General features: G+C 40.4%; 1 long non-coding RNA gene across 1 annotated transcript; it reads right to left on the bottom strand.

The window, feature by feature from the left end:
- Window positions 1-251: 251 nt before the first annotated feature.
- Window positions 252-26,182, bottom strand: LOC120399002. Its single transcript, XR_005594877.1, has 3 exons — window positions 26,098-26,182; window positions 16,307-16,390; window positions 252-310 (listed from the first exon to the last, which is right to left on the bottom strand). It is a non-coding gene; the product is annotated as an uncharacterized LOC120399002 (long non-coding RNA).
- Window positions 26,183-26,564: the final 382 nt, after the last annotated feature.

Below are 26,564 nucleotides of genomic sequence, written 5' to 3' on the forward strand. Positions count from 1 at the left end.
TCAACCTCTTGATTATAAGAATTCAAGGAAGTCAAATAGAAATCAGTGTGTTGATTTGCAGTTTTATTGTGTATGGAGTTATTTGGTTACAGCTTGCTTACAATCTCATTAGGCCTAAGCACAATACATGCACACGTAACATAACCAAGTTGAACCACTTTCTTAGGGGGCTCTTCAGTCTCACAAATTCCTAGATGGGCCTCAGGCTCCAGAGGAGGAATGGTCTGCTCTCCTTGGTAGCCAGCTGTAACCTTCTTCCATTCCATACTATTTCTGACCATTTATTGAATCCTGCCTCGTTTCAGCAGACCTGCAAGAAAAGCACAGTTTCCTCTTGAAATGGTCACACTTTATAGCTCCTGCAATCATTAGAACATACTGCTTCATAAATATGACAACTAACCAGTGGATTGCAAATGGATACTCTTTTCTGGCATTTTTATCCAAAGAAAATGTATAATACACTATTCCATATTTTAAAAATCTCTTTTTATTTACAGTCCATCCATGCATGCAAGTTGTAAATTAACGTGTTAGGCACAAGGCAAGACAATCCAAGACACTTTATGCAAATGCTGATAACTTTTCCACTTTCAGTTGAAGTTTATAAACTGCTGCAAGTTTCTAACATTTAAACCCTACTGTAATTATTAAACTTCTTGCCAGTGGACTCTGGGAAAGCAATATAAATGCATATCTTTCTTTCTGTATATCATTGTTTTACACATAGTCATTTGTCTAGGGAAATTCATGCTTTCTTATGTTGCAAAGGATTCAAAAGGAATATTAACATACCATATTCTTTATGATATAAAGTTAATACTCAACACTTGCAATCATCAAGTCAAATATAATAATGAAATCTCCTGTTGTTCAGAATCTTTTAACTTTTGAGTATCACATCATCAAGTCACGGTAATAACTGACTCTTAGGCCTTGTCTACACTCCAGGGAAAATTCGATCTAAGCTACATGATTTGAGTTATGTTAATAGCGTAACTCAAATCAATGTAGCCTAGACCTATTTACCGCGGGGTACACACTACGCGATGAAGGGAGAAGCTCTCCCATCGACTCCCCCTACTCTTCTTGATCCAGTGGCATACAGGAGTCGACAGGAGAGTGATTTGCGGTCAATTTAGCGGGTCTTCACTAGACCCGCTTAATCGACAGCTGATGTATCGATTGCTGCTCTTCGATCCCCTGGTAAGTGTAGACAAGCCCTTAGTTAAGAGTCAACCTATACTGTCCATGTTTTTCATTAAACAATGGATACAACAATTTACCAGCAATTTGGATTTTTTTTTTTATTTTAGCAATTCAGCTGTGACGCTGTCTCGTGTTGGAATCAATAATCCAGTTATCCCAGGCACACATTTGTAAGGAACATTCATGTAATTGATTCTTCTTTATAACCAAGGACAAGTCAAAGCTTACTTGCTAACAATAGTGCACATTTATTGGTATCTATAGTACTGTATGTTTTATAGGGATGGATAATCCAGGAGAAATGTTAGTCCCAAGTAAAAGAGATTGAAAGAGCTACTGAAGAAAAAAAATCCTAAAGGATTTTTAGATATTTATCAATTGATTGATTGATTTTACTATGGAAGACAATGTTATAGGCTTGGATAAGTTTATTGATTCCTCAGCAGCTTTACTTCTTGGATATTTTGGACCCTCCTGCTAGTTTAGATTAAAAAAGCCATTGCATGGATTCACAGGATTAGAGTATTTTGTTAGATCTCAATTTCATTTTCTTGCAAGTGGAAATTTTTGAAGCACAAAATTGGTGGCATACATTAGGGGAAATAAATGCAGTGATTCTGTTTAAAGTGAATACATTAAAATATACTATATGCCATCAATTATGATGTGGTAAAGATAGTCCATGAAATTAACCTAAACAATCAAATCACCCTTTGATTATGTTTCAGCTGACTGGCATTGTAGCATTTCAGAAAATTGAATTCAGCTTTATAAACATATGTTTAAAAGTTGTACACTTTCTATAATTATACTATGACATCCTTATTTTATGCAAAGCTAACTAAATATTGTCATATTAAAATAGCAAATCCAATTCATTGCTTATGAAACACATGTTTAAAAAAATAAAAGGCACACTTTAATTATTTCAAGAGCATTCAGACTGGCTCACCAGCCTACTGAATATTGCATTTGTTTAAAACTCAATCATGCAAAATGAAGACTCGATTTGAAAAATTTTAATAAAGATAACCAGACTATCATTATATCATTTGAATGCTAATCGGTACTTTCATTCAGTGGAGGGAGCACCGATAGTGTCAACTTTGCTGGAGGCTCTTTATTTCGCAATAAAAACATTTACATTCTAATGATTTTATTAAAGCATAGTAGCTGTCAGCATCCCAGATGACTCCCTGGCAAACTGTATCAGTTATCAACTCATATTGCCTTTATCAAAACCACCCAGTGGTGAGCCTAGGTCTGCACAATGAGATGTCTATTGCTCGGAGAGCTGGTATTTAATCATTTCTTCTACAGTATTGTTCTGCTTACAGTGCATAAATAAGTGCTTCAAATAACCCCAGAGTGCTACTGACAATGAAACAAAGTATCAGTCCTATTTATCTTTCTCACATTCTTCAGAAACCTTCTTCTCCACTTCTTTTTTTTATTATTATTTTGTTGTTGTTGCAGGTACTTTTTTATTCACTATACCCTATCATCATTCAACAGCTCTGAATTTCTTTATGATGAGTAGTAGGACTCACAGATAGAGTCAAAGAAGGTGATATTTTTTTGCACTGGAAAGTGATATAATGAATACTGGAAACAACTGGATTAGAAGTGATAGATGGACTCTGAAGCAACGTTGACCTCAAAAGAAAAAACAAGGGGGAAAAATAGGTTGCCTTTTTTCCCCTTGTAACAAAGAGAATGTTCCTTTTGTTGAGAAAAGAAGAGGCAGGTGGGGGTAGTAATCACAGACTTCTAAACCTCCTATGTGGACCTTGTCTACTTTCTGTTAAGGGACACTAAATAAAAACAGATGCACACCATACATTTTTTTCTGACTAAGCATGTTGAACAATGACTTGGAGACAGCTCTCTTAATACTAGTGAAATTTTATCAGTCTCAGCACAGTGAATGTTTGTTTTTAAAGAACAAAGTTCTCCCCATAGCTTTGTTGCCTTTGTTTTTAAAAATAAAATATTCTGAGGTCTACTTTAAACTGGGTCCATTCAGAATGTCTTTCCACTTCACAGTATAAATTGCCTTATAACTTGATTGTATCTAGACTATACCAAAGATCCATCCTGATGTGATAATTTCTTTGAATAAAAATCTCTTCAGTAGGGATTAGTTGTTGTTGTTGACTACAATCAGCTAATTCCTTGACAGAGGAAGAAATAGCAGTTATTACAGGCATGTGCAGACTCTGATATGATTTGAGTTCAGTGTCCTAACATCTTACTCTGTTTTAATCTCTGAACATAAATTCAGATCTAGTGGGATATTTACTTGCAGAGACGTCTTCACATCGTTTTGCTTTATGGCAACAGTCTAACTACCCAGCCATGTTATTATATGCATGGGAGGAAGATGTTTAATATCAGCAGCAGAAAGTATTGTGCAAATCAATAGCATACCAACATAATCAAAGTCCTCAGCTGGAAAATCAAGTGTGTGTAGTCTAAACAATCTGAAATGCCATCCATATGTGCAGAACAGTCTATTGATCTCACAACTGGGAGGCAACCAGGAGATTTAGATTCTTTTTCTTATTTGTCACTGATTTGCTCTGTGGCCTTGGGCCAGTCACTCAATATTTGTGAGCCTCCATCTGTAATAATCATTAACTGCCTTTGATTAGTGTTTTGGGATCCTCTGTATGAAAGGCAGTATATAAAGACAGAGGAGCAAAGGAAAAGCTGAGAGACAGGAACAGAGAGAGATGATGTTGCTGGTCCAGTCAAGAATCTGACACTCGCTGATTGCTTTATAGACAGTGCCACATCACCTAGTGCTATCCCATGATTGTGACCTGGCCTTGGCCCTAAATAAATCAGCTGGGTGCCAGCTGGTGGTGAGGTTTGCCAGAGCTGAATGGGTGGGAGCTTGGCTTCCAGCCCTGATGAATCTTGCATCACCCACCACATAGTTAATTATGAGGGTTTGGGACTGGAAGCAGATTTGCCCATTCTGAAATGCTCTCCCTCTGTGCCTAATAATTTCCATTTAATGCTAATAATGTATGTTTTTTAACTCACCTCATGCTTGATCCTTACAAAATATTATCCGGATCAACAAATAAACAACAATTGTCTCCAATACAGTCAGAAAATCAATCAGCTACTTTTGAATATACTTCACATTTTTCCAACCATTGTTAGTTCAGGGCTTGGAGTTTCTGTCTGAACCTGCCCTGCTCACTTTATGTTGCAGCTGTATTTACCTGACCTCTTTGATACATCAGTGTTAGCAAGCATATACTCTGACAAGCTAGGTCCAGATATAAAGTCTTTCAGGCATAGAAGCTGTTACTCCAACCTGCTCCCCTCCAACTGATATTCAAATAAAGACACTGATGTAACACAACACATTTTTATAGTGTGAAGTAGATTTAAAAAACCAAACCAAATCAAAACCAACCCACCAACCAACTGAAACAACCCTACCCAAAAAGTTTGTGAAAGCAACTTTACAAAAAAATTAAATTTCTCGGGACATATTGTAACATTTTCCCTCACTACACAGATGTTTGTTGCAACTCAGAAAAATATGTTTGGTTAAAAAAAATCATATTTGTGAATCATTGTCTTCATTCATTCAGCAATATGAAATGGCATGTTACAAACAGTGCTGAGCATGTTACAAACTATTTACCACTAATTAGCCACAAAAGCTGTTTGTGCATACATGGCCATTTTGAAAACATTATTCATTTTGACATAACTCAGTGTCATGAATTCACTGGAGTCCCTCTGTGTTTCAGCAGTGGCGACTGAGATCAGAATTTAGCCCCACTGCCTCCCTCCCCTTGTACTGCTCTGCAGCTCTGTTTCCACAGCTCTAAAATGTACGCTGGTGACAAACTCTGAAATATACTGAATCTCAGAATTCCACATCAACAGGAAGGAAGGTAAGTACATATTTTTCCTTTCTTATTAAAAAAGGAATAATTTTGAGAGTTGCCATCTTGTTATTCCCTGTAAATTGCAGAGGTATAAATCCATCTTTTTAAATGGCATTTCAAGATGCCAAAAGTTGGAGACTCTGAGCTCTAGATTTTTGAGGGGATCTGGCATCCTGACACAAACTTGGAGCTAGATTAAGTCTGGAAATAAAAAATAATAATAATAAAAAAAAACCTAGTAGAGCTGGTTAATTTTTTGGGTGGAGTAGTTTACCACTGGAATATGCATTTTCATCTGAAGTGAAATGTTTTAAAGGAATGTGTCAATTTTGATAACATTTTCAATACAAAATATTGAAAAGAATCATCTCAACTTTCTTGGTTTGTTTCATTTCAATAAGGTAAACATGTTTCAGTTCAATTATCTTGTTATTTTTAATTCCAGTAGTCTGTTCTAATATATTATATAGAGATATTACAACAATCTATATTTTATACTTAATATTTATATTATTTTATTACATTTCAAAATTATTGAAATAAAGCAATCTGATGTTATCAAAATGAAACATGTTCCAAATCAAATTCTTTATGGACTTTTCATTTTGCCAAAAAAAATTAAAATTTTCACTTTTCATTCTTATTCAGAACAAAAACACACTTTGAAATGTAGAGATTTCCCTTTTGATGGAAATCACATTTTCAAACAAAATGTAAATACTAGTATCTGTCACTAGTCAGTTTTTGTATCTGTCAAACTAGGTCAGTTTTTGGTTTTAATTATTTTAGTAGCCTGTATTTAGATGAATTTAGTAGCCTCCTTCCTTTACTCACAGAAGCAGTTCCATTGAAGTAAGTGGGTCTACTTGTATAAAGTGAACCTTAATTCTGGTATTTCCTAACTTTTGAGTGTTTGACTTTGCAACCTTAATAATGTTCTTTTTAATGTAGTCTTTTTATGTAATGTCCTAGATGTTTTAAAAAAGCAAATTGAAAAAAAAAAAACAGAAATTCCATTATATTGACACCCGCACCGGTCATAAGCAGTGTTGGAACCTTTAGATCCACCACACAGACCTCTTCTGCACGAGCTGAGTAACTGATAGCAATAGTAGGCTGTCATCCTATATGTGGACCAAAACTAGAGGCGGATGGAACACCTTGCCAGAGAAATCCATCAACCTCATGAAGAAACTTGCACAAATACAAACAGATATCATCTTCCTTTCCAAATACAAATGGATGGACATCATACCAAATGGACTAAAGGTAAAAAATCCACTGCTATCTACATACTACACAGACCACAGTGAGAGATTATGCCATACTCTATCAAAGAAACTGAGGAACCACCTGATCAGCATCCTATACAGCAAACAGGAAAACATCAAAAAAGAGCTCTCCAACCTGGAGACTCTCATAAATAACCAAACTTCCATACAAACGGACTTCACTAAAATAAGGCAGGAGATCTACATTACTCACTTCACCTCTCTACAAAGGAAAAAGGACTATAAGCTGTCTAAACTCCTACCTGCCACATGGGGCCACAACCGTGGCACCCCTAACCCACCCAGCAATATCGTCAATCTATCCAACCACACACTCAGCCCAGAAGAAAAGTCTGTCCTATCTCAGGGACTCTTTTTCTGCCCTGCCACCCCCACTAACATGATACAGTTCTGCGGCGATCTGGAAGCCTACTTTTGCCGTCTCCGACTCAAAGAATACTTTCATGATAAGACTGAACAGCCCACTGATACACAGTTACCCTCCCACCAACAGCACAAGAAAAAAAACTCCACATGGACTCCTCTTGAATGTCGAAATGACAGTCTGGACCTATACACAGAATGCTTCCGCCGACGTGCACAGGCAGAAATTGTGGAAAAACAACATTGCCTGCCTCATAACCTAAGTCGTGCAGAACGCAATGCCATCCACAGCCTCAGAAACCACCTTGACATTATAATCAAAGAGGCTGCTAAAGGAGGTGCTGTTGTCATCATGAACAGGTCTGACTACCAAAAGGAGGCCGCCAGACAACTCTCCAATACCAAATTCTACAGGCCACTTCCCTCAGATCCCACTGAGGAATACACTAAGAAACTGCACCATCTACTCAGGACACTCCCTACACTAACACCGGAACAAATCAACATACCCTTAGAGCCCCGACCAGGGTTATTCTATCTACTACCCAAGATCCACAAACCCGGAAATCCTGGATGCCCCATCATCTCGGGCATTGGCACTCTCACTGAAGGACTGTCTGGATATGTGGACTCTCTACTCAGACCCTATGCCATCAGCACTCCCAGCTATCTCCGTGACACCACTGATTTCCTGAGGAAATGACAATGCATTGGTGACCTTCCAGAAAACACCATCCTAGCCACCATGGATGTAGAGGCTCTCTACACAAACATCCCACACACAGGTGGAATACAAGCTGTCGGGAACAGTATCCCTCATGATGCAACAGCACAACTGGTTGCTGAGCTCTGTGCCTTTATCCTCACACACAACTATTTCAAATGTGATGACAATATATACCTCCAGATCAGTGGCACCGCTATGGGCACCCGCATGGCCCCACAATATGCCAACATTTTTATCGCTGACCTGGAACAATGCTTCCTCAGCACTCGTCCACTCACACCTCTTCTCTACCTACACTACATTGATGACATCTTCATCATCTGGACCCATGGGAAGGAGACTCTGGAAAAATTCCACCACGATTTCAACAGCTTCCACCCCACCATCAACCTCAGCCTGGACCAATCTACACGGGAGGTCCACTTCCTAGACACCATGGTGCAAATAAGTGATGGTCACATTAACACCACCCTATACCGAAAACCTACCGACCGCTATGCCTACCTTCATGCCTCCAGCTTCCATCCCGGACACACCACAAGATCCATTGTCTACAGCCAAGCACTGAGGTACAACCGCATCTGCTCTAACCCCTCAGACAGAGACCAACACCTACAAAATCTCCACCACGCATTCTCAAAACTACAATACCCGCACGAGGAAATAAGGAATCAGATCAACAGAGCCAGACGTGTACCCAGAAGCCTCCTACTGCAAGACAAACTCAAGAAAGAAACCAACAGGACTCCACTGGCCATCACATACAGTCCCCAGCTAAAACCCCTCCAACACATCATCAGGGATCTACAACCCATCCTGGACAATGATCCCACACTTTCACAGGCCTTGGGTGGCAGGCCAGTCCTCACCCACAGACAACCTGCCAACCTGAAGCATATTCTCACCAGTAACTGCACACTGCGCCATAGTAACTCTAACTCAGGAACCAATCTATGCAACAAACCTCGATGCCAACTCTGCCCACATATCTACACCAGCAACACCATCACAGGATCTAACCAGATCAGCCACACCATCACCGGTTCATTCATCTGCACATCCACCAATGTAATATATGCCATCATATGCCAGCAATGCTCCTCTGCTATGTACATCGGCCAAACTGGACAGTCTCTACGGAAAAGGATAAATGGACACAAATCAGATATTAGGAATGGCAATATACAAAAACCTGTAGGAGAACACTTCAACCTCCCTGGCCACACAATAGCAGATCTTAAGGTGGCCATCCTGCAGCAAAAAAACTTCAGGACCAGACTTCAAAGAGAAACTGCTGAGATTCAGTTCATCTGCAGATTTGACACCATCAGCTCAGGATTAAATAAAGACTGTGAATGGCTTGCCAACTACAAAACCAGTTTCTCCTCCCATGGTTTTCACACCTCAGCTGCTAGAACAGGGCCTCATCCTCCCTGACTGAACTAACCTCGTTATCTCTAGCCTGCTTCTTGCTTGCATATATATACCTGCCCCTGGAAATTTCCACTACATGCATCCGACAAAGTGGGTATTCACCCATGAAAGCTCATGCTCCAAAACGTCTGTTAGTCTATAAGGTGCCACAGGACTCTTTGCTGCTTACCAGAGGGTTTTACAAACATTTCCTGATAATGGATGAATCATAAGACTCAGAAATGTTGGGTTCAATTCCAGATTTTTGAGGGGAGTGTACTCTAGACTCTTCTGCGCTTTCCTCATAAGCTTGATCCCTTTTGCCCCATGCCCTCCAACGTTTCCTTTCTTCTCCCCACCCTGGCTCTTCAGTCTCAGTCCAGTCCCAGTCTCCACTCCTCAGACTTCTCATCCCAGTAAGTCCTAGTCTATCCTTCCAGACTTCCAATCTCTTTCTTCCCTGTACTTCCAATTCCATTCTCCTTGCCCAACCATTCTCAGTTCTCCCTCACACCTCTGCTCCTTGGCTTCAGTTTCCTTGTCTAACCAGTTGCGGTCTCTCCTTCGTTCCCTGTCCCAATCACCTTGCTCAGCCAGTCCCAGTCGCCTGCAAATTCCTTCCCTTTCAAGGCTTCCTACCCCACAGTTGTGGCTTTTGTCCCTGCTCTATTCAAATCAGGCAGTTTCTTCTTCCATGACAACTGCACCCAGCAGAGGGTCACTAAGAGCATAGGATAAACAAACTCCCTGTCCTCAGTTCAAGTGCCTGATTCAAGTTCTGGTACAACCTGCGGCTAGAGCTGCAATTGCAGTGGAAGTCCTACTCAGTCCTGAGCTCGGGCATGCTAACGCAGGTGGAGTCTTTGGGAAATGTAGCTGCTAAAATCTAAGCGGTCTCTACAGATCATGTATGAACTGCAATTTTCAAAAGCTCATAATTTGGCCAAAATTTGGCAGATATTCAAGAAGAAAACTATAGGCACATCTCTGACATAAAGGTCATGACAAATTTCAAGTCCGAAAGCATGAAGGTACTAGAGCTTCTCAGAGAAAGATCACTAAAAACATTTCCATCCAAAGTGCCGTATTTTCCCCTAGCATTGTTGTCAGAAATGGCTGAACCATTTTGGAAAAAAAATTCAAGAACTATTCAATCTGAGGCAGACATTCTGAATGAAAATTTTCATCCCATATGATTAAAGTTTGGCAAATATATCAGCAACTGGAAACAGAATCTTATAGTGGGAACTGCTGGATAACCTTAATAATATGCAGTGTTGGTCCCAGGATATTAGAGACACGAGGTAGGTGAAGTAATATATTTTATTGGACCAACTTCTTTCAAGCTTTCAAGCCACATGGAGTTCTTCTGGAAAAGGCATGCTACCAGACCCACTTATAATTGTTAGGCTTTAATGTATATTCTTGTCTTCTCAGTAAATTAAACCTAATTAAAAGTACTATCACTGTAATTCCACCTGTTAAGGTTCTGATGCTGCTTTTAGGGAAGCCAATGTCTCCAAGGAGTGCAGTGTCTAGACTTACCTGTTCAAAATTCTTACTACCAAAGTATGATGCAAGTGTGGATGTGGAGCTAGCTCTGATTTACCTCCCTGCTTGAAGTTTATAAACCTCTAGACACTAAAAGTGAGTTAATACTTCTTGAGCAAAAAATGCTAACTTGTTTAAAAGGTAATTAGTGAATAATTCCTTTAGTTACTTTGCTCTTTTTCCTTCTCATTGAACTTGACCTTGCTGTCCATAGGAAGCATTATAAATTTTGAAAATCTCCCATGAATTGGACATTTTAATGAACTACTCACAGCAGTCACCTGTCAGCAGCCAGTATATTTGAGAGAGTCAGTGAAAATTTATCTCTCCTGCATAATATGTAACACTGCTTTTCACAGGGACCCAGACTAATTTAACTCTGCTGTTTTCTGAATTAACAAGGCTTGTCTTCAAACCTTTCGACATAGGAGCACTCTGTTCTGTTATTATTTTATTGCTTGCCTTCCCACCCTCCCTCAGGACGCACGTTATTTAATCCATCTGGAGCCTTAGTAACTAAGTTCCCCTGCTCTCCCTGACCCCAGTGATTTATGTTTCATATTTCATGCCGTGGTTGGTCTTTTACAACTTATATCTTCCCTCCTTCTCCGGGTCATTTTTTTTTTTTTTAGGAGGAAGGGTAAATATTTGACAAGTGGACTGTTTGTCATGCAAAACCTAATACAGTTACAGTTAGAGGGGGGAATAACTCAGTCTGTCAAGACCTAAATGCTGATAGATCATTGGCTGCTGCTAGGCCAAGGGCTGTGCCACTTATAATTTTTCCCACTGATACAACTATTTTATAGAATATGACATACATCTTTAGGTGTTAAATCATCCCTGGTATAATTTATCTGTCAGGAATCAAAGTGAAAGGAAATAAAATACCACAGCAAAGTCATATTGTTAAGTCTTATATTTCAGAGAGGGCCACTCTTGCCTGTGTGTGTGGTGTGTGTGTCTTTAAATACATATGAAAAAAGGGAAGAAAACAAAGAAGAAAGAGGAGGAAAAAAGAATTTGCATTGTGAACATTAGACTTACAATCAGTCTCCCTTTACTCAATGCATTACTTTTCCCATGTTCATATCCTTCTTATCTGATTTCATGTTTAATGTCCACCTTCCACCCCCACCAACCTGCACCCACAAATCTGACAGAACACAATAGTGCTGATAAAATGGAAGCAAATTTCTTCTATTAGTGACTGACAGCAATTTGAACAAAATGAAGTTGTATCATGATATCGTTATATATACAAGGTGCAAATAACCTAGTTTGAATAATCACAGCCTGTGTCCTTTTAAATGATTTTTTCTCTCCCATTTAAAGGGAGGCCTTTGATGTGATAATATTAATTCCCTCTGTGCTGGAAGGAAAAAAAAAACCCTAGGAGAAGCGGAAATTAAATGAGTAATGCAATGTCAGTCAATCTTTTAAACCAGGGCCTTATTAACAGCTAATCATTTTGTCATTTTGTCGCTCAAAGTAATGAATTTGATAGGAGGAGAAGGGAATGTTTTATGTTTATTTTTATTAGTTTTAAACAGAAACAGTTGTGGAAATATTATATTATCAAGACACGCATTTAAGTGGTTTCTGTTCAGCGTATCACTATTTTTCTTCCCTGCCAGTATCTGATTGCCATAATTTTGAATAATCTGCTTGCCCTTCAACAACAACAAAAAAATCGAAATGGATATTCATTTGAGGCATAGCATGGGGTTCCATCATTGGAGATGCAGTAGGCTTTTGTTAGGAATTTTTTTACATCCTATTTATTCAAAAGTATCTAGGTAATTAATCACTAACAAAATAGTTATGCAGCTTGGAAAGTACAGTATATGTTTCTCAACCTCCAGAGTCTGAAGGCCAGAAAATCCATGAAAGATCCTGTGAATAACTTTCTATATTTAACAGTGCTATGTACAGCTTTGATTTATTTTGAGATTTAATACTCTAAGGCTTCAGAGACATTAAACATGTACAATACTAGGATACATTAAAAAAATTCGTTTGCTCAGGATGGATTCTCTGTCAGTGTCCCTGTAGCATCCTCCTTTGAAATGTTAGGGGTGACCTCTGGATTTTGACTACAGAGGACTCTCACATTAAGTGTTGAATTTGGTGCCATTATAGGGCTTGATCTCATGTCAGTGGGAATTTCCCCTCAGCAAAGACTGCAGTACCAGGCACATACAAAATACAAGTAGCAAGAGTCTTTTTTTGAGTTACAAATTTTAGTTTATTTCATTATTCCAGTTCATATATTTATCGTATTTGTTTACTTATTTTATACATATCCAGTTTTTGAGCTGGCTCCTAAAGGCTGCTGAATGGCTCATGAATCTAGGGAAGCATGTAGTTAATTTACCACATATACATGCACACCTTCACAAAGTGATGTAATTATTAAGAATGCTGCTACTTTAAAAATGTACTGTGCATTTAAGAAGTTCAATATGCACAGGCTCATAAAAAAAAAATCCAGACCAATTTTTACTAGAACACTCAAAGGTTCTTCATAGTCAAGATATTTTTCTACCAAATTTCATCTTTGAACACCAAGACATTTTGATGCTAGAGCTATTGGGAAAGGGGAATACGCATTTTTTCCTCTCTCCTATTTGAAAACATCTGAACTCACCTTTATGCAGAAATCAGACTTGGGAAATTTCAGTCCAATAGACTGGAAGTTGAAGCTAGACAAATTTAGACAGGAAATAAGCCATATTTTTTTAATAGAGAGAATTATTAACCTTTGGAACTATTTACAGAGGTCGTGGTGAATTCTCCATCACTGGCCATTTTTAAATCAGTATTGGATAGGTTTTTTAACAAGGTAGTATTTTCAATATATTTTCAAAAGGAATTATTTTGGGGAAGTTCTAGGGGTTCTGTTCTACAGGATGGCAGATGAGATTATCATAGTGGACTCTTCTTGCCTTTGAATCTATGAATCTATCAAAGCCTCAGAAAGTGATGGCCAACAATATAATACAATATTCCTACTTCTATGTGTATACACACATATAGAGTCATAGACTTTAAGGTCAGAAAGGACCATTATGATCATCTAGTCTGACCTCCTGCACAATGCAGGACACAGAATCTCACTCCTGTAAAAAAACTCTAACCTATGTCTGAGTTATTCAAGCCCTCAAATCATGGTTTAAAGACTTCAAGGTGCAGAGAATCCTCTAGCAAGTGACCCGTGCCCTACGCTGCAGAAGAAGGCGAAAAACCCCCAGGGCCTCTGCCAATCTGCCCCAGAGGAAAATTCCTTCTTGACACCAAATATGGCTGTTAGAGAGCTTATTCCTTCACTCTCACACTTCCCTGGTCCTTCTCGCATGAACAGAGAGCAACAATACTCAAAGTCCAAAGGCACAAACAATTCAATGTTTATTGGGGTGAACTTCCAGCAAGCTTAAATTCGAGTTCCTTTTTCCTTATTTTCGAATCCCAACTTACTTCCTGTTTGCCCCTAATTTATATAGTAATATTCTTAGCTATACCTTTACTAATCATTTTACTAAAATTTACCTAACCAATCCTAACATATTGTAATATGATTAGCTAACCAATTATATCCCACCATCTTCATTACTTTACACCCAGCAAAATTAATTGTACAGCACAATCACAGAACCAGACAGAGACCATGCAAATAAACATACAAAACAATACAGAAGTGAGGATTTCACAACTACATTTATACAGACATAAGGGTTCTCCAGCTGTGTCTATTGATAAGTGAGTTCTTACCAGACAGAAAACTATCAAACTAAATTTCCTTTTACATGTTTTAGGCTCTTCCCTTTCTCTGGAGGTGATAGATCAAATCACCTTCCTAACAGCCCCAGATTGCCTTATTTCAATATGACTAAACAAGGCCTCAGACTGTCACAGTGAGAGAAGGTCCTTACACAGATAGAATCAAAATCATTGTCTTTCTTTTATACCTCTATAACTAGCTAAGTGATAAGAATACACCTAAATTCTTAAAGTATAGGCCAGACAGGCTTGAATATCTATATCCTAACAATGGCGATCAGCTAAACCCTGAGTATGTGGGCAAAACTCACCAGCCAGACACCCAGGAAGAATTCTCTGTAGTAACTCAGATCCCACCCCATCTAACATCCCATCAAGGTCATTAGGCATATTTATCGCTAATAGTCAAAGATCAATTAATTGCCAAAACTAGGCTATCCCATCATACCATCCCCTCCATAAACTTGTCAAGCTTAGTCTTGAAGCCAGATATGTCTTTTGCCCCCGCTGCTACCCTTGTAAGGCTGTTCCAGAACTTCACTCCTCTAATGGTTAGAAACCATCTAATTTCAAGTCTAAACTTCCTGATGGTCAGTTTATATCCAAAAGCAGCAAAAAATCCTGTGGCACCGTATAGACTAACAGACGTTTTGCAGCATGAGCTTTCGTGGGTGAATACCCACTTCTTCGGATGCAGTTTATATCCATTTCTTCTTGTGGCCATGTTGGTACTGAGCTTAAATAATTCCTCTCCCTCCCTGGTATATATTTATAGAGGGCAATCATATCTCCCCTCAACCTTCTTTTGGTTAGGCTAAACAAGCCAAGCTCTTTGAGTCTCCTTTCATAAGACAGGTTTTTTCATTCTCCGGATCATCCTAGTAGCCCTTCTCTGTATATGTTCCAGTTTGAATTCATCCTTCTTAAACATGGGAGACCAGAACTGCACACAGTATTCCATATGAGGTCTCACCAGTGTCTTGTACAATGGTACTAACACCTCCTTTTCTCTACTGGAAATACCTGGCCTGATGCATCCCAAGACCGCATTAGCTTTTTTCATGGCTATATCACATTGGAGGCTCATAGTCAGGGCCGGCTCCAGGCACCAGCCCAGCAAGCAGCTGCTTGGGGTGGCCAACAGTGAGGGGCAGCATGTCCAGGTCTTTGGTGGCAATTTGGCAGTGGGTCCCTCACTCCCTCTCAGAGCGAAGGACCAGCCGCCAAATTGCCACCGAAGACTGAAGCGGCGGCAGTAGAGCTGCAGATCGCGATTGTGGCTTTTTTTTTTTTTTGCTTTTTTTTTCTTTTTGTGGCTTGGGGTGGCAAAAACCCTGGAGCCAGCCCTGCTCATAGCCATCCTGTGATCAACCAATACTCCAAGGTCCTTCTCCTCCTCTGTTACTTCCAACTGATGAGTCCCCAGATTATAACAAAAATTCTTGTTATTAATTCCTAAATGCATGACCTTGCACTTTTCACTATAAAATTTCATCCTATTACTATTTTTTTATTATTATTATTATTGCGGCACAGGAGCCAGAAAACAGAGCTGTAAACAGGGGAGTTTGAGTGGGAGTTCTGTTGGAGGAGAAGGCATTTGTAGAGGCTGGTAGAGAGAAACTAAGCCCTGATTAGGGAGCAGGGCTTCTCTGATTAGGTTTCCTATAAAGGTAGCCAGCCAGTCAGGCAGTGGCACAGACAGTTGCAGTGGCACAGAAGCCACACATATATTTGCTGCTGTTCTTCATCTTTAGGAACACATTTTCTTTCTCTGTGGTAGACAATTTCAACATATTTTATTTTTTTAACTATTTTGTTGATTTAGTGTGCAAGGCTGGAATGAGCATCTATAAAGTATAAAAAAATACTTAGGTACAGTTTTTGTTCTCTGCATATACCTGTGTAGGTACTAGCAATTGGTGTGAGTAAGGTATACCTGTGAAAGACCCAGAGGACCAAAATACCTGATGAATTATGTCTGGTCTCATGCAGGAACAATGACACTGATTGGGAATGCACTCCAATGCATATCGTCAGAGAACAAGAATTACCTGGAAGTATTTTGTTTTTCATCACTAAGTCTTAGTTTTCACTAGCAGAATCTGCTCCTTGCTTACAGCAAAACTCACAAAAATCTTTAACAAAAACAGATAAAAGCTGATTAGGTTTTTTTTAAAATATCTAATTTATAAACTAGTTACTTACATTTAAGACGCAGAATTCATCACATTTCTCTTGAGTTGTTACATATCTAGGCCAAAATTTTCAGAAATAGGAACCTAAAGTTAGACTCCCAAAATCTATATTTAGACATCTAAATAAGTGGCCTGATGTTTTAGAAGTATTGTGTACCTAGCAGCTTCCATCTAAATGTGAGCTGCTGGACACTCACACTTTTGAAAAGGAGGCCACTTATTTAGGGGTCTAAACACATTTTAGGAGCCTAACTTTAGGCCCCTATTTTTTTTTTAAATCTTGGCCATAGGGCCCAATCCTGCTTCAATAGAAGTCACTCTGAGCTTTGTCACTGCCTTAAATGGGAACAGAATGATCCTTTACCTTTATGTACATTGATTTATTTTAGCACACTGTAGATATTGCCCCATATCCTGCATGCAGGGCAACTGAAACACAGGTATGTCTATACATCAATAAAACACCCATGGCTGGCCCAGTGGTAAGCTGGAGCAGGTTCCCACAGGTTCCCAAGAACCGGTTGCTAAAATTAGACCTCCGTGGAGAACCGGTTGTTAAAGGGCCAGGGAGTGGGCAAAGAACTCCGGTCCGTGGGCCGGACCATCCTGTTGCTCCCAGGATTCCCAGCTGGGGAGGCTGAGGCTCCCCCAGCCCTTCCCCCGCTTCCCCTCAGCTGCAGCGGGGCCAGCCACCGGCACCAGCTGGGCAGCTCAGCTGAGCTCCTGAGTAGTCCTGCTGCTTTGAGCTGCCAGCAAGGTGAGGGGGGAGGGGGCTGCAAGCTCTAGGGTTGCCAGGGGGGCAAGTGGGGCAATTTGCCCCAGGCCCTGCAGGGGTCCCTGGCCCCACAGGTATGTCTCCCCCTGCCCCGGCCCCTCCCCCACTTTCCCCCTTAAATCAGAACTTTTTATAGGGAAACGGTTGTTAAGATTTTGGCAGCTCATCACTGGGCTGGCCCATGTCAGCTGACTTGGGCTCAAGGAGCTTGGGTTGAAGGACTATAAAATAGTAATATAGACATTTGGGCTCAGGCTACAGCCTGGGCTCTGGGACCCTCGGGCTCTAGCCTGAGATCGAATGTCTGCACTGGAGTTTTATAACCCCTCAGCCTGAGCCAGATGAGCCCAAGTCAGCTGACACAGGCCAGCCAAGGGTGTTCTGCTGCAGTGTAGACATATCCACAGAGGTCAATGAGAACTCATGAAACAATATTTTTTCCTGAAAACCAGAACACCTCTAGAAACCAAAATGGTAAATCACAGACTGTGTGATAATTTTTATTATGTGAAAAGTAAGATAAGCTGCATATTAAGACAGACGAGTAGCACTGATTTAAATAAGGAATAATGTTTCAATGTCCATATTCTATGAGTATGCTTAGAGTTTGGCCATTTATGTCATCACCATGGTTTACCTTTTATACACAGGCTGAGGAGGTGTGACTTCCTCTTTCCTTACTATTCCAGGGGTACCTGTATTTTGAAAACCTGGAGTCTAATCCTGATTTGGCACCAAAAAGTTTTCCTGGCCAATTCTCAATTAATTCAGACCCTACAGATGTTGAGTGAAGGAAACGTGGAGTCTCCATGGCCAAAAATGTGACACTTTTCTAAATAGAGCCTTACAAAATTGATCATGTGTTACTCTGTTTAGCAGCCTTTGGGGTGCATCACTTTGCTTTTCAGGCAATGCCTCATAGTAACAGTACAAAGTCAATGAGAGAAATAGCACTGTTCTAAAACTATTTTACAAAACTCCAGCTACATGCCTTCACCTACATAACAGGAGTCATACCCATTTTATTCTTTAGAAAGCACTAGAAAAGGACTCACATCTTTCTTAGTTAAATGCTTGTTATAGCCTTGGAGTTGGAGTGCTGCATTCTCTTTGTGAATTATTACTTGAAGCTCAGTTGCTTAAAACCCTTTTATGTCTCTATGTCACATTCAGGACACTCAAAAGGCTTTGCAGTCTAAGCAGTAAGACCTATATTTTGTGTGCTCTGATAGAATGATACACTGAACAATTTATTTGGGTCTGGCCATTTATTCTTTCACTAAAAATGTCTCTGTGTACCTCATCTTCTCTTTCAAAAAGGGGGAGGGAAACCTATAACCCAAAGCATAACATTTTAACAATGTTTGTTATTTCTTCCATCTATATACCTAAACAAGTAATTCTGGTGGAAAAAAAAAAGGATTATAAAGCACACTTCAAAGGTGTGTCTTACACTGAGACACTAAGGGTATGTCTGCAATATAAGACCAGGATTAGTAGAAATTGAATTAGCAGACCTTGGGTTTGTTAACCTAGAGTTTGAACATCTACTTTTGTTTGTAACCCCTGTTTAGGAATAATTGAACCTTGGGTCTGAACCTGGGGATTCAGCATCTATACTATATTATGCAGGCCCAAGTCCAACAACCCATGTCCCAGACTTCCTAACACTCTCAGAAAATGCTACCGCTCTAGTTCTTTGTTTGTTGTACAGTGCGGGAAAACGTGACTGTCCAAAGAAAGTTGGCCCATGGGATTGTAGGATACTTCTGATGGACTCCCGGAGCATGAGTCCAGTGGGTCTGTGTCTTCCCTGCAAAGTCAATAGGGCTTGAACCCTGGGTCCTGGCTTGACTCAGGCTCAGACACTGCACACCTGTGGGATCCTGAGTCCCAGCCTTGGGTTAACACACTTTGTGTGTAGACAGAAAGGGGGTTAGGCTTAAGCCTGAGTTCAAACCTGGGGCTTAAATTGTAGTGTAGACATACCCTTAGGCTTCTGATATTATACTACACTCCTCAAAATGTGAGATTGCTTATATCTACAATATATAAATTTAATTGCAGACATTTACTTTTATCCTACTTTAAAAATAAACAAAAATATTTAAATGCTTTCAGGACAGAAAAAAAATGTAATTCCAAGTGTTGCAAAGTAAAAATCAATGTTATATCCACTGTTCCACTGATTTAAAAGGCTCTGGGCTCCCCGCCGAAGCGGGCAGGCCAGAGCCCTCTGATTCCCGGCCGCGGCTGGGATTTAAAAGGCTCTGGGCTCCCCGCCGCAGCGGGCAGCCCAGAGCCCTCTGACTCCCCGCCGCGGCTGGGATTTAAAAGGCTCTGGGCTCCCCGCCGAAGCGGGCAGCCCAGAGCCCTCTGATTCCCGGCCGCGGCTGGGATTTAAAAGGCTCTGGGCTCCCCGCCGCAGCGGGCAGCCCAGAGCCCTCTGATTCCCGGCCGCGGCTGGGATTTAAAAGGCTCTGGGCTCCCCCCCTCGGAAGGGGGGGTCGTCTTATAGGGCGAATATAGGCCAAAACCTATATTTTAACTGTAAAATTAGGGGGTCGTCTTATACGCCCCGTCGCCTTATACGCCGGAAAATACGGTACTTCATCCCATTTGAATAGTTAATTAAATGAAAGTCAAATGTAACCTTAGTTCATTATTTCAATGAGAAGGAGGTACTCTATCACATTTAGGCAAGCAATGATCACATATATATTTATGTTCCATGGTTTAGATACATAAAGAATAGTTATTGGAGATAATTTTTAAACAAATGTAATTACATTCTATGGGCTACTTTCAGAAAGATGCCTGGAAATCAGCATAATGGTCTCACAGACAAACACATAAACACAAAGAGCCCATGTTCTCACTGGAATGAGTCCCAAACACAGCTCTTTAATGCAGTTGATACCCACCCAAAACAGGATCAATTTGCATAGGATGTTGTATATATTTCTGAAGCCACTGATGACTTAAGTAGAGTTTGTGCATATACAGATTGACAACTTTTCCTGATCTCTAGACAACATCCCACACAATCACAAAAGTTGTGTGGAGTAACCTTTCTGGAAAATGAGTCAAAAGAGAAGTAGCCAACCTTTGCCCAACTTTGTGTAGCAAATCACAGATTTTTCACTCTTATGCATATGACCCACCTAAATTTGGCTTTCTGTATTTGTCAGTATCTACAGCCCAGGACCTGTAATGGAATTCATGTGGGCCAGTCTTTCCATCTATGCAATCCTGCTGATGTCCAGGTCCTGTTGCAGAATTGGGACCTATGTATGTTACACACCACATAGGCGTATGTGAGGTGAATATAGAAATTACATAGGAACAGTGATTTGTATGCATATGTTTCTGCAGAATGCAGAGATACTGACTGAAAAGAGGAATGAAGATGTGTTGTAAAATGTATTAAGAAGCCAGGACACTTGCTCTCAGACTCTGTTTCAAGTCTTTATCCTTTGCACTATATTTTGGGATGTATAGCACAGTCATGTGCTTCACAGTCTTTACTGAAAGGGCAAACCATTAGGGCAGATTCCAGGAATTATGCTGATTTTAAAATATTTCAGCCATTCATCATATAGACTAAGTGGTAATTTGACAGGGAAGAGGGGGAAAGTTTGCCTTAAATGCAATTTTCAATTCATATTAAATAATTACTACATTTTATTTACGATATTTAGATATATATAGGAAAACAATTTTAATCCTGTGGAATCTTACATTTATGCAGATTTTTAAAGCATCCTATAATGAGAATTATTTCTATAATTCAAGGAGACCTATAATACACAAGGAGGGCATGTGTGGGCATCTGCACTTACAGTACTTTGTGAGTGATACAGTGCATAAGGCCATAGGACAAGTGTCTGTAGCCACCTGAGAATTGTATTAATGGCTCAGCAGTGGACTTCCTGTTATGCCCTATTGTTATAATGAAATATACTTTTTTTTTTTATTTAAAACATGGGTTTAATTAAATGAGTTTAATTCTAGGCATCCTTCGAATCTAAAAAAAATGAGTTCAAGAGAAGAAGTAGAAAATATAGAAACCATTTTCCATTATTTCAGTTACTTTCATTATTTTCTTGTATTTAGTTTTTTTCACCTTACTTTATGGTTTTGTGTATGTGATCTAGCAATTCTCAATATGCAGACTGAGAGATGAGAAAGATTATTGTCATTAAGGACTCTGTGAAATCCTTAATCAATAGCCAACAGTGCAGTTCCTTTGGACATGTTACGAGTTTTGTGATGGTTGCATTGTTTAGCGGTAGTACACAGGAACCCTAACTAGTTCTTGGTTCTGCAACTCAGTCCCTCTCTGACATCATGGAAAATATTTACAGTCTGATTTTCAGAGCTGCTGAGCACCTACAATTTCAACTGCACTCTGAAAATCAAGCCCTTTACCTTTTTTAGCTTCAGCTTATCAAATTTGTGTTTGATAGTCTTCCAGTGGGAGTTTTGCCAGCATAAGGGGTTCAGGATTGTACCCTCTGTTTGCTACAGCAACCTTCAGGGCTTTCTAACTAGCAAAAAGGAAAAAAAAATGAAATTATGATTGGATGGGACTTTAATGTAACTTTTCAAGGACTAAGGGTCAGAGTGTGGCACACAGCTGAAGCCTATAGTAAGGTGTGGGGTGGAGTCCCATGTCCCCAGGTAAACACCAGGAGTATTCCCAGAACTCCTCTAGCACTCTGGCGGGAGTGCAATTTGTGACACCCCTTTAAGAGGTGCAGAATATTCCTCCCACAACTTCATGTGTCACAACCTCATATTTGCCACTTGGCAAGAGTGGGTGTTCATGCACCCACACTCCCACCCCTCTGCCCAATTTTGGTGAGTTCCTCTTGAGGGAGAGCACCTTTCCTGAAATCAATAAAGTCTGAGGGCAGAAAAGAGTTACTTATTTTCCTCTTCTCCAACTTCATAGACAAATTAGGGCTGGCCATAATCTAGCCCTAAAAGAACAGAAATGGAATATGTTAGAGCTCCTCAAATGTAGTCATCCATTCATTCCTTTTAATATCAGAGGGGTAGCTGTGTTAGTCTGTATTCACAAAAACAATGAGGAGTCCAGCGGCCCCTTAAAGACTAACCGATTTATTTGGGCATAAGCTTTCATAGGTTAAAAAAAAACTTCTTCAGATGCATTCCTTTTAATTTTTACTGATATGACTTAAACTGAATCCAAATACCAATGAAAATATGAGTTATCACAGTGAGAAAGCAAGGGCACCATTTAGTGGGGTGGAGGTGAGGGATGTTGAAGAAAGAATGCCAGGGACTCAGAAGAAATACAGCCACACCTTCTGAGCCAAGGCTATGTTCAGAAAAGAGGGAGATTTGAGGGGCATAAGTGAAAAGAAGGGGCCAAACTCAGGGAAGGGAAGGAAAAGCAGTGGTATAGGTTCCCACTCTACCTGCAGTACTTACGTGGTCCCATCACCATAGTGTCTAAACACCTCACCCATGTCTAATCTCTTTCTCCTGGATGAGATGGCTCAGATATTTAAGTATGAAGTGTATAGTTATTGAGCACTTTTTAATATTGGTGAGTGGAGGAGCTGATGGGAATAGAAGTTTTACTTGATTAAGGACTAGAAGATTTGACCCTCCAACTTTCTTTCAAGACAGAGAGCTGCCTAGCGCTCATGTGCCAGTTTATTTTCCTTTCCTGCCTGCAGTGATCCTGAGATACTTCAGAAGTCTTAATTTTTTTCTGAACTTAAATCTGGAATTTTCTTGGTGTTTGGTTTTAAATATTGTCCTGTGAGAACTGCAACTCAGTCACTATGGTGTTGTGTTTATGAGACTTCGAGAAAGTAACTAGCCTTTAAACAGACGTGAAAGCAGTGTTGCCAACTCTCATGATCTTGTCATGAGTCTCATAATTATTGTTTTTCTTAAAGCCTCAACTCCTGGAGTCAAGTGGAGATGTGATGATTTCATCCTTCATTCTTAAAGAAAAATGTAGTTTCTAGCCCTCATGGCTGTGGAGAAAGCTTCAAAATGTGACCCCAGTGCATCTTAAAGGCTCAAAAAGCAGAAGGAAAATAAAAAGAACACAAAATCTATTATTTTTTTCATAATCTCATGATTTCAAAGCCAATCTCATGTTTTTTGGTGAGCATGATTCATGATTTTTGAACATTTGGGCTTGGCAATACTGTAAAAGTGACTTGAAAGTGCCAGTTTCACTCCTGTTTAAGGTTAGTTTCTAATTATTATTTGTAGCAGGGTAACTTCCCTAGAGCCCCAGGCAGGTGCAGTATAACCTCACAGGGCCTTGCTCTAGTAGAATGTTTCCAAAAGTTAAAAGTTCTGTTCCATGCTTGGTGAATTGCAAAACAGTGATAGAAATTAATCTAGATTTTTCTAGTTTTAATTGTTGTATTCAAGAGTTAGTAACAAAGTCAGAATGTACCTTAACATTTTAAACCTAACCAATGTCCCTTAAGTGACTTGACAGAAGATGTGAGAACATGTTACTATTAAAGCTGAGTGATACTAATATTTATTTAGTTATCTTTTTTTATATAGGAATCAGATAGAAATTAGTTGACAGGAGCACTAAGTTATTATCTTAAAAAGTAAACAAACAAACAAAAAAACCTAGAGTTTTCAGGTGCCTAAGTAGTCCCTGGAATCACAGTTAAAGTTGGCCCCCTCCCCCACCAAAATCTGAAATGGAGCTCCTGTGAGAAAGGGCCCCACTTGATTCAGAAGTGCAGTCTGCAACCCAGTTCTAGCTGCAACTACTTCCAAATGGCAACTACTACCACTCAGAGGGGGCAGATCCTCAGCTAATTAATCATCAGAGCTTCATTGAAGTCAATGGAAAGAACATTTACATTAGCTGAGGATCTGCCCCTGAATGTCCAAGACAACAGAGGTGCAGTAACTACAATTCTTAATGTTCCATTTGCTATAACAGGGATTGTGCTGGAGGACTGAGTGTCTACCCATTAAAGAAGCAGCTTTTGTTCTGTCCTTACATAGCTTCAGTATTGGTGAAGTCATCGGGAGTTTTGCCTGCATCTAGACAGCAGCATTGTGCCCTAAATCAGAAAGTACAGAGATTTCAAGTGATGACAGAAATCAATTGACCATCATAACAGAGCTATTAGACCTGGTTCTTACAGGAGTGTAAATCAGGAGTAAAGCCATTTAAGATAATGGATTGCACTAGGGAAGAACTGAGCTGAGTGAGATCAGGATCAGGCCCTTGCTACTGCATCAATATGCACTGAAAATTGTAAGGGGAAAATTCTCCTCTGATCTAAACTGAGGATCTCTACTGCATAATCTGTAGTTGTTCAGCCTGTGTAACTCCTACTGAATTAAATGGCATTTCAGCTCAAGGAATGGGCCAGACTTGTATCCCATTGAGGTTAGTCTAAAAGAAAATTAGGGAAAGAGCTGAGTGTGCCTATTTAACAGCAATATGGATAGCCATTTGGCTGAACACAAAGGACATTTTTTTCTTTTAAGTGTTTCTCTAATTAAAATTTAAAACAGACACTACTTGACTCCTGAATGCCTATTCAAAGCTGAAACAATGAGGAGTCTGGTGCCACCTTAAAGACTAATAGATTGTTAAAACCTAGTTTATTCAAAGCTGGTCTTGTGAACCACAGCAAATGGTGGATGTGCAGAGCAGAGCATGTCAATAACTCTCATGATCTCTATACTAGTGGAAAGTTACATAATTAGAGGCAGCATATGTAAGGCACTATCAACATTGGGCACTTGCTTTCTATCCTCATGTAGTTTGTAGGTACTAGGGGCATTAGATGAGTTGGTGATCCTAATCTATACATGAAGAAGTGGATTACAGCCTAATGGCCAAATCCTTCATTCTAAATATGATGGGACTTGGTTGAGGTCTACTGTGGCTGTGAAGTTCAAACTAATCTTAGCTAAGAGGAATAATTGGAAAAGATAGGGGAAAAAAAGCCTACAATAGTTGGTCACCTGTGAAAGACCATTATAACCATATTAATTTAGGTCAAGATTTTGGCTGAGTCTCTTCTCCCCAAAATGCTTGGGCCCAGAAGGGCTGTATGCCCTGTTGGGCAGGGTTTCCCCTGCTCTTCATCTCTGAACAATGAGGTCTGTCTCTTGCATTTATCAGTGTCTGCACTGTCCAGCTTTCCAGTAGCATACATGTTCCCCACAGCTCCTATTATACATGCCTATATGACTGGAGGGGAGGCTTTTAACAGGTTCTGGCAGGCCTTTGATTGACCCCAGGTGTCCTAATTAAGCTGGAGTTAACCCTGTTCAATTACCAGGGGGAAAAGTGACTTGCTTAGTATGGCCTCAAGATGTTTGCCCTCTTCCACTCTAATGTGATACTGCTGTGAGTAGGGTGCTGGCTACATGCTGCTGGGCTTGCTCCAGCTTCCCTCTGAGCCAGGCCCCCATCCTCTACTCCCTTGTTAGCTGGTTGCCCTACTGCTTGGGGGTAGGCCTTGCTGGCCTGCCCTTTGGAGGGGAAGTAAGGTGTTCCTCTGTTTTCCATCTTATCTGGGGTCTCTCCTGGGTTGCTACTAGCCTGCTGCTCTGCTACTGCCCTTAGGGAGGAGGTAGGAGAGCTGCTATAGAGCAGTGTTTGGGGTTGCCACAGTTTGCTGTGAGGGGGGAGTCTGTGTTGAGCTTTTCCACTTTTGCTCCTGTGGTGGTTGGTGTTGGAAGACAGGGGAGGGGTATGGAGCCCTTCTCCCCAGTCCATCTCTCCCCATTTAACTACCACAACTGTTTCTGCTCCCTCCTCTGCCCCAAACACTGCTAGAGGCCATTTTCCTCTCTGTGGCCTAGTTGTTTGCCTTCTCCCGCTAATTACCTGAGGTTTCCCAGAGGCAAGCAAGATTTGTTATCAAGCATTCAAGGGTGCACTTTTCTTCTTCCCATCCTTGGTTCTGTCCTCCCTCCTTTAGCTGCATTTGGCTGGTGGGCTTTTTTCCCTCCTGCCTTGCCTACTGGCCCTCCCTTTGTAGCAGTTTGCCCCCTTTCCCTTTGCTGCCTGCCCTGTTCACCCCCATTTGGCTGCTGTATTTGCTCCCTCTCCCCAGCCCTGCTTCCAAGGGACCTCTTTCTTTATTGCTTGCTTGTTAGTTTGCTTGCCCCACCCTGGTCCCAGGGTGCTAGCTTGTTGCTAGCCCTGCCCTCGTTCTTATAGGTTGTTTTTTATTTTTTTGATCCCTCCCTGTGTTAGGTCCCCTAGCCTGTGTTTACCTCACCCCTCCCTTCTTTCATGTCCCCTGCTGTTTGTCCCTCCCATTTGGCCCTGTTTGCTTGTGTGTCCATGCC

This window comes from Mauremys reevesii, linkage group 2, assembly GCF_016161935.1.
Source record: "Mauremys reevesii isolate NIE-2019 linkage group 2, ASM1616193v1, whole genome shotgun sequence".
Taxonomy (NCBI): Eukaryota; Metazoa; Chordata; order Testudines; family Geoemydidae; genus Mauremys; species Mauremys reevesii.